This window comes from Chenopodium album, chromosome 14 (genome assembly GCF_948465745.1).
Source record: "Chenopodium album chromosome 14, dcCheAlbu1.1, whole genome shotgun sequence".
Taxonomy (NCBI): domain Eukaryota; kingdom Viridiplantae; phylum Streptophyta; class Magnoliopsida; order Caryophyllales; family Amaranthaceae; genus Chenopodium; species Chenopodium album.
The window spans coordinates 23,156,571-23,166,816 of record NC_137847.1 but is presented as its reverse complement, the minus strand read 5'-3'; positions in this window follow the sequence as shown (position 1 = coordinate 23,166,816).

Here is a 10,246-nt window from a genome sequence, read left to right as displayed (position 1 = left end):
TCCTCCTTCTTTCCTTTCTTCTCTTTCTCTCTCCTCCTGGTCCGCCCCCCTTCTCTTCTCCTTTCCTCTCTTTTCTCCTTCTCTGTCTTCTCTCCTCTTCATTTCATCCCCTCTTTCTTCTATCACCACCAACAACATCACTGCCATCACCACCACCACCAACAACAACAACACCACAACCACCGTCCAACAACAACGACGACCACAACAACACCGGCGACCACAACAAGAACGGCGACCACTATAAGATTTAGTTTTAATTTAGGTTAGATTGTAGATCTAGTTAATTTTTTACGCAATTGTAATGCTAATTTATAAATTTTATTAGATAATTGTATAATTTATAATTTTTGTTGTTTAATTATTGTTTTTTTTTCTTTATGAAATTCTTGTTAAATATGTAGATCTAGTGGTTTTTATTTATTTATGTGGTATTTTTCGATTTTATTGTCTTAGTTTTCGTATTTTTAGGTTGATTTTCGATTATTTGGGTTAATTTTCGGTTTTTTTTGGTAAGTCTTGTGTTTTGGGGTTCATTTTTGGTGTGGTGGTGTCGGTGGTGGTGTTTGAAGGTGGGAAGGGCTGGTGTGAGTGTGGTGGTGTCGGTGGTGATGTTTAAAGGTGGGATAGGGGCTAGTGTGTGGTGATGGTTGGGGTCGGTGTGTAGTGGGGTCTGGTTGGGGGGGCTGGTGGTATGGGGTAGTATCTGGTGGTGTGGGCTGGTGGTGGGGGGGTGGTAGCCGGTGGTGGGGGGTGGTGGGAGGCTTTTTTTTTAAATAATATTCCGATGGAATTTCCGTCGCAAAATTCCGGCAGAATACATTCCGACGGTCTTTATCGGGGCCTAAAAATCACTTCCTACGAACTGAATCCGTCAGAATAGTGTTTCTGATGAAAATTTCGTCGGAAAAGCCCTTTTTCCTACAAAATGTTTTGTGACAACCAGTTCCGACGGAAAAACAGGGTGTTTCCGACAGATTTTTTCCGTCGTTATTTGCTTGTTTTCTAGTAGTGTGTTATGTTCAAGCGCTCTCAATTGTGCGCCTAAGATAGGTCTGGTAACACTAACAATTAACAAAACCAACAACCAAACACATAAAGCACTAGGGAATGGGGATCAACAAGTAATCATGACAATTGCAACAACTTGGGAAAAACATGCCAATCAATGGTTGTGAAGACTAATGATAAGAGCTATTAATTGGGATCAAAGAGCTATCTCCTAATCGTTAAGCTAGTGGTCTCTACGAATAACAAACTAGGAGAATCAGAATCAAAACCAACCAATAATTGCAATTCCTAAATCAATGGGTCGTGTCATTAGCAATTACAATGCAATCTAGCATAATTCTCAAGGCCTAATCGAATTACACACATGCAAACTTACATTAATCACTTTAATCTAACAATCAATCAACACAGTTCCCAAATTAATCACAATCAATCAATCATACAAGTTTCACTCAATCCCTAGCCAAACAACTACTCAAGAATTATCATATATCAACAAACAACTAAAGAAATCAAGAATCAACAAAATATCAAGAACAATTACACTAATCAAGATCAAACATCAAAATAAAATCAAATAAACATGAAATTAAATAAAGCAATAAGATGAGATAGAATTAGAAATGCTTATTGATAATAGAGAAGATCTTCAACACAATCGTCACCCTTGTATCATCAATCTCTCAAATCACCATTGAAATCTCTCACTTTCTCTCTCTAAATCTACTCCTAAACTAACCCTAAAACAAGAGAGAGAAACTCTCAACTAAGCTAATTAAAATTATGATCAAAATTATGTTTAACACTTTTTTTACAAAAAATCGGGTTAAATAGGTATTGTAATACCTCGTATTTTTATATGTATTTTATTTTAAATAAGTATTTTGTGGAGTATTTAAATAATTTGAAATGAATTATTTATAACATTTTAATTATGTATTTTAAATAAGTTTGGAAATATTTTATAAAAGGAAAGTTTTATTTAATTAATTATTTTTATTAAGTGGGGATTTAATTTAGGAAAGTTTTATTCTAGTAAAGTTTTATTAGGAAAGGGATTAGAAAAAAATTAAAAAGGGAAAGTCTTGGTAAGAAGGGTTTCTGGAGAAAAGGGTATAAATTTTCAACACTTGGGCAAATTAAACTTTGCCCAGAGTGGAGAATACCCAAGGTAAACTTTCTCTTCCTTCTCCTTTATTTTCTTTTAATTCTTTTTTCCCCTTCCCCTTTTTGCACGGCCGGCCACCACCACACACACCACCAGCCGCCACCACAACCAACGGCGCGACGGCCAGCAGCTGCGGCGGCACTGGCAGGGCGCGGCAGCAGCCCGGCCGTGCCGTGGTGGTGCTGCTAGTCGTTCGGCCTCTTTAAATAAAAAAAATTATTCTTTTTATTTTTCTTTTATTTAAATCTTAGATCTAATTATAAATTATGAGTTTTGTGTTGATTTTATGATGATTGATATTAAGTATGGTGCAAATTAATTTTCAGATTTTAATTCTAATTAAAAAGTCCCAATTTTGAAACCCTAGATTTATAAATAATTGATTATGGAAGGAGTATGATTTAGGGTGGTTTAAACCTTTAATTTAAGGGTTTTAAAGTATAATTACAACAAGTTTTCATTAATTAATATTGCTAGAATTTTTGGTAGTATGCTAAAAATTAAGTTTCTTAAAAGAATTTTAACTACCCATTAATTGGGATTAAAGTATAAGGTTCTAAATTAATTTTCAGCTTGTTTTAATTAAATTATGAGTGGTTTAATAAAAGTATATATTGCTGGAAATTTGTGTGGAGTATATTTTAATGCCATGTTATGATTTTGGTTTGTAGGAGACTTTGAAGTGAGTGATTTCTTTTAGTCGTAGCGATTTTAAGATCGTATTCAAGGTACGTTCGCGTACTTAGCATATTTTTGATGATTTAGTAACATGCTAGGCTTGATTATTTAATCCCAAGTAGGATCATGCTAGATTATGATTGGAAATTGTGATTTGGTTGATATTGGTGATTGAATTATGAAGCATGATTTATTTGTGATGGATTAATGGTTTGAAAATAATCGATTGACATGTTGAATATGAACCACACTTTTATTTATGGCATGATAGAAAGCATGTTTAATTAAACTAAATGTTTAATTTGATTTGGAATATTAAAAGGGAATTTTATTATGGTTCATATAATTTTTATTGATGCTACAAACATGAGAAAGGAGCTATGTAAGTGTCTATTTACACGAGGATTAAATTATATTATGGTGCCTTAGTGCACTTAAGGTGTTTTCAACACCAAGGGATAAGATTTGTGGCGCATTACGCATTTAAGGTGTCTTTGACACCGAGGTAGATTTAAAAAAAGGGTTCAACATTAAATATTACGTGGTCACTAATTATTCAAGAATTAAATTGGTATATTTGATTGTTTGAATAGTTATTATGATTGAATGATTATGGTTTAAGAGTCATCACCAAGTCTAATAATATGTAAATAACGTAAAGGGAAAGAGATTATGCACCAAAACTCTTGGAACATATATACCTTGAGTATGAACATATGAGGGGAGTTATGGGGTTTTATATTTAACCATAACTTCTACTGGGAGTACATGACGCTGTATTTTCCTTTTATTATTATGCGCAGGAATTCCGCCACTTACGAGTGGTTCTTTTATACTGGCACGGTTAGCTCCCGTGTTAGTACCCATTTATTGGGGCAGGTTAGGGGGGAAACCCGTTCGATGCGTAATCAATACTAAATAAATTATTTAGTTACTTAGTTGAGAAGCTTTGTTGTATGTTGCGTGCTTGTAAACAGGTGCAACGAGGTAAGTTGTGTGTTGATAGGTGGAAGCATGTTAGTGTGTTTAAATACGCTTATGTACTTAGCTTTGCTGATTGTGTGTTTGTGTGTGTTGTTGGCCTTGTCTTTTACCTTAGCCCTATGATGACCCATTTTTAATGGAGAGTAGTGGAAACAAGTAGAGAGAAGCTTTTTAGGTGATGAACCATATTCATGATGGGCATGAGTGAAGAGCGAATCATGCTAGTTTCCATAAGTTTATGATGTGTTTTGCTTTCATTATTTTATTATGCTATATTTGTGAGACTAACGCAAAGATTTGAATTTGGTTCGGTTTTGTTAAGGGCCTACAATGGTTCCGAGTTGTAGGTTTACTTTGGTTTACTTTAATTGACTTTACTTTCGTTGGCTGACTTTTAAGTTGAGTCGTTTTGAATGTTTTCAAAGATAGTCTTCCGCTGTGTGTCTTTGATAGTTGCCTTAGCCGTTTTCACGGTGGCGGTATTGTCTTAAATTTTCCTATTTTGAGTTTTAAACAGAGCAAAACAGTATTTTTAAAGACAGGAATTTCTAGGGTGTTACAGGTACTTATAAGAGGCGCGGAAAACGAAATCGAGGGAAGCTGAAAACAGGGAGGAGCGCCCGCGCAGGCAGAGGCGCGCGCCCACGCACGAGGCATGTGCACCCGCTCTTGTGGGTTGCGCGCCCGCGCTCTTCTGTGTTTCTTCGACTTCTTCGCTGCTTTGTGCGCTCGCAAATGGGTCTCGTGAGCTCCACTTGATACATGTTGAGGGTGGCAGTTTCCAAGGGCCTCCACGGTGGGTTCAACACCATCTTTCATGAAAGCACGGCTTGAGAGCGCAAGAGCTAGAATTTGGAGCATCCACTTCCTTGCATCTTGAGTTTTCCCAATGCTATGAGCTTACTCCAAAAGCATCTTCCAACTTAGAAAACCACCAATATCGAGACTCGAACCTCGTACAATACCTACAACCACAAAAAGAGGATAAATAAAGGAGAAAACACAAGAAAAACCATAAAAACACAAAATAAGAGAGCAAAAGGGAAATAAAGAGAAAATGCATAAAACTAAGCATTTATTAAGAAATTAAGAAAGATATGAAAAGAAGGTAAAAACAACCTAAATACTCATCAAATGCCCCTAAGCTTAATTTTTTCTCGTCCTCAAGCAAAACCAAAACAAGTAAGGGAAAAATGATGAGCTTATTCAAACAAACAAAAGAAAAAGAGATGAGATAAGAATATACACTAACTCACTTTCGTAGGAATCACGGTTGTTTTTAGCTACACCAAGCCCTTAAAATCCCAGAGTCGCCAATGAGGACGAGTGAGGTCTCGTGAGGGTTTCCTAAGAGATTAACCCACAACTATCTCAAACTAAGTAAACAAGGCAAAGCATGAAAAAGAAATCAAAAGAAAAGAAAAGAAAAGAAAAGAAATGTTCATGAATGGACTTTTGCAAATGAACAAGCACAAATGGATGCAATTCTTTCTAAGCAAATAAGAGAGTGCACGTTTAATGTTGTCCAAGGTTGATTGAAACATAAATATGCTAAGCATAGAGAACAAATGAGACACAATTCACCTTCATCCCAAACAATCTTACCGCGTTCTTCCTACTAGTTTCAAATCCACCTCTAATGAGCATCTCAATGATTCCTTGAAGGAACCGAAAAAGAAGAGATTTACAAGGCTACTCGACATCTTGACTATGAAAACCGCTTTATAGGCTTGACTCACATGTCCCTCCACTAACTTGTGACTCAACCAAAAAGGTCAAAAGATCTTAAGAAGGGTTGTAATGTAAGGGCGAAAAGGGTGAAGATAGGCCAAAATTTAAAATTTGGTGGTATACCTATATTGTGAAGCAAAGATTGGCCAAATCTTAACACCAAAACCAAGTGATCACCAAAGAAAAACACCAACACCCCTAAGCTTATTCAAAGCCAAAATCACTAACATATATACAAAAAGTGTAATAACGCTTCCCCCCTAAGCTTGAACAAAGAATTGTCCTTAATGCTTAAAATAGGGAGAAAGACACTTACATCAAAATATTTTTTAGCTTTTCATTTTTCTCATTTTTTTCACTTTTGCCAAAGCATTTGAATTTGCTTTGCTTTTTCTCATTTTTTCATTTTTCTATTTTTCACTATATTGCATTGTCCTCGCCTCTTTTAACTATGGACGGCTTTTTCAACTAGGCATTTGCCTTTATTCACAAAATATACACAAAACAAACTTTCTTACATTATAAGAACCAATATTCAAATTTATCCACCATAAAATCCAACAATAATAAACAATTGCTTCACAGAAACCAAGAATAGGAACGAGAATGAAACAAAAGGCTCAAAATCTAAACCCAAAAGAAGGTTTATGGCTCAAAAGGTTAGCAAGTAGGCAAATGTAAACCCAAAATAAAGAAATAAAATCTAACCTAGAAAAAGAAAAATTACCACCTTGAAAAGATGCCTTTTTCCTTCCTAAATGGTTCGGTCGCAATCTCGGGAGATAAGAGTTAATTCTAGATAAAGCATGCAATAGTCAAGGATCCATGTGCCACTCATGAAAAATATGTAGAAGGCTAGAAAAGAATGAAACCTCACATGGTTGTAGAAATAACTCACTATTAGTTTTTAATTCACCAAAGGGAGCAACTCCTTCTTACCACAAACAATTAGAATCCGGCTTCAAGGTCCCCAAAGTTCTAAAGACACTACCTTAGCATACTTTATCCTAGAATCAACCAAACATACTCTCAAACCGTCTACACCGTTACCATTTAAGAAGAAAAACATTCATCTACACAAGTCCAAAAGTATTATGTCCAAAGCAAAAACGAAACAAAACACAATGCAAATTTGCCTTGAAAGAAACAAAAAACTTTTTGGAGTTTTTTCAAAATAAAGAACATGGAAATGCATATTCAAATGTGCATGGCATATATGAATCAACATCCCATCAAACATGATAGAATACCCTCCCCCAAGCTTGAATGAGACAATACACTCAAATCATAAATCATATAATCTATGGAAGCAGAAGAGAAAGAAATCAAACCAACAATACCAACACATGTCCAACAAGTCACCAACCATTAGAGAAAGAGCAAGGAAAGATATTACCGGATATAGGTGGGTGTAAATACCAGTAAATGACCCAACTAAACCTTTCAAAACCACTTTCCTCTAGGATTGAATCTTGCTTTCCATATGCTAGCAATTGTGGTCCTAAACTTCCTTGATTCTTGATCCAAGCCAAAGCACCAAAGTATATCAAGTCATGTACCTAGAAAAAGGCACACAAAGATTTCCATGAGAGAAAATCTATTTTAAAAAGAAAAGAAAATGAAAGCAATAAAACACGGGTTACTTCCCGAGAATGGCTTGCTTAAGGTCTAAGCTTGACCGCTCTAGCAAATAATATTGCAACAAACGCAAGAGCTTGTCAAATGCACTACTACACATTTCGTAAGATAGAAGGTAGGTAAATGACGGGAAGAGGATGTGCGACAAGCTTAGTGCACACCTATGAGGAGAGAGATGCCTAGAAAAAGAAGAGAAATCAAAGGAAAATTCAACAAAATAAGAAAAGGAAGAAGAAGAAAAAGATAAATAAGGCAAACTCTCCTCAAGATATTTTCGGGTGGCAAAATCACCCTTTTCTTCAATAGAATACGAATGAGGGACATGAAAATCATCATGGACAAGGGGGGTCCTCAATAGGCTTATTGATAAAAGAAGGGAGGGATATAGGAGTGTAAGGTATAGGGTTAAATTTCCTTGAAAAAGGGATATGAGAAGAGGGAATAGGGGCAATGGTCTCACAAATGAACTCTTCCTCACCACCATGCCTCAAATCACCATTAAGAGCATGAAAATCAATCATAGAATCCTTAAAAGAAGAACACTCATGATCTTCATCTCCCTTAAACATCCAATTTCCAAGAAGAACTACATAATCCCCTCCATTACAACAATGAATAACAACTCCTTCAACATCCTTAAAGCCCAAAGTCTCAAAACCATGCATGAGTGGATGCAAATTCATTTCAAACTCATTTCTCTCCCATAAAGCATCCTCAATGAACTCATTCAAAAGGTTATGGGTTTTCTTTTGACTCTCAAAGAACACATTGGACATAACCTCAAACGAGTCCAAATACTCATGGATAGAAGAATCATAATCATGTACTTGAGGCTCATCAAGATGGGAGAAGGGGTTGGGATTTTCAAATTCAACACTTTCTTCATTCTCAACTCCTTCACCATCACTCAAATGCTCACTAATGGGATCTTCACACTCTCTTGGTTGCTCAAAATCATCATCAACATCCTTAACACACACATTAGATTTAGCATTTTCATAAACAAGCATCAAAGATGAAAATTGGCTCTCAAGCTCTTCATTTCTCCTTCTTTCCTCCTCAAAACGCTCATCACTCTTTTTCATCATCTTTAATTGACTTATCATAGAATTAAGAATCGAATCCTTACTAGGCCTAAGCTCATCACTAAGCTTAATATGCCTAATTTGAGTTTCAAAAATAGCAATAAGAGATTCAAAAGGTGTAGAAGGTTGAGGTTCAATAAAAGAAGGAGTACAACAAATATTGGAAGAATCAATATTAAGATCACGAGCATATTCATCACATTGTGGAGTAGGGGCACAATCAAACACATGAGATTCGTTATTAAGGGAACAAAGCACATCACAAGAAGGCATGGTAAATAATGAAGAAAATTGAAACACACCATTAGCATCAACTTGAGCATGTACTTCATCATCATGAACAATAGGGGAAATAGAGTTATAATCATTTGTTCTAGGTTCAATCATGGGATCACATGACAAACCATGGAAATTCATGCTAACATTAGAAGAATTAAGACATTGTACATCAATATTAGAATCATGATTACCCCTATTATAGACATCCCAAGCAAACCAAACATAAAAATCCCAAGTATCATCCATTGACAATGCTCTAAATTCACCATTATGCATGCATTCAACTTCATCCCTAGTTTGCTCATTCAAACCAAAATAACAAATCTCACAAGCTTCCCAAAGATTACAACAATTATAATCAAGAAATCCCTCAAGTCTATTAAAATATTCACAAAATGGCTCATTGTCATATTAAGGAAATGAGAGACATGCCATTTATTTATTTATTTTTTCAAAATAAGAAAAAATCAAACAAAAGAACAATATATACAAAGACTTAGACTCAAGCAATCAAAAACACTCAAACATAGACACCGCTCCCCAGCAACGACGCCATTTTGACAAGGGGAAAACTAGGTCGTTGACTAATCCTCCCTCAGCCAAACAAAATTTATAAACACTTAAGAACCTAAATACAAGTATAGAGGTAAGTCAAGGGTCGAACTCAAAGGAACGGTTATGTTCAAGCGCTCTCAATTATGCGCCTAAACAAGGTCGAAGTCGAAGGTGAAGAGGTAACACTAACAACTAACAAAACAAACAACCAAACACATAAAGCACTAGGGAATGGGGATCAACAAGTAATCATGACAATTACAACAACTTGGGAAGAACATGCCAATCAATGGTTGTGAAGACTAATGATAAGAGCTATCAATTGGGATCAAAGAGCTATCTCCTAATCGTTAAGCTAGTGATCTCTACGAATAACAAACTAGGAGAATCACAATCAAAACCAATCGATAATTGCAATTCCTAAATCAACGGGTCGTGTCATTAGCAATTACAATGTAATCTAACATAATTCTCAAGGCCTAATCGAATTACACACATGCAAACTTACATTAATCACTTTAATTCCCAAATTAATCACAATTAATCAATCATACAGTTTCACCCAATCCCTAGCCAAACAACTACTCAAGAATCATCATCTATAAAAAAAACAACTAAAGAAATCAAGAATCAACAAAATATCAAGAACAATTTCACTAATCAAGATCAAACATCAAAATCAAATCAAATAAACATGAAATTAAACAAGCAATGAGATGAGATAGAGTTAGAAATGCTCATTGATAATAGAAAAGATCTTCAAAACAATTGTCACCCTTGTATCATCAATCTCTCATATCACCATTGAAATCTCTCTTTCTCTCTCTAAATCTACTCCTAAAATAACCCTAAAACAAGAGAGAGAAACTCTCAACTAAGCTAAAATTATGATCAAAATTATGTCTAACACTTCTTTACAAAAATCGAGTTAAATAGGTATTTATAAGAGGCGCATGTTGGGGGTGAAAGTTTCCAAGGGCCTCCACGGTGGGTTCAACACCATCTTTCATGAGAGCACGACTTGAGAGTGCAAGAGCTAGAACTTGGAGCATCCACTTCCTTGCATCTTGAGCTTTCCCAATGCTATGAGCTTACTCTAAAAGCATCTTACAACTTA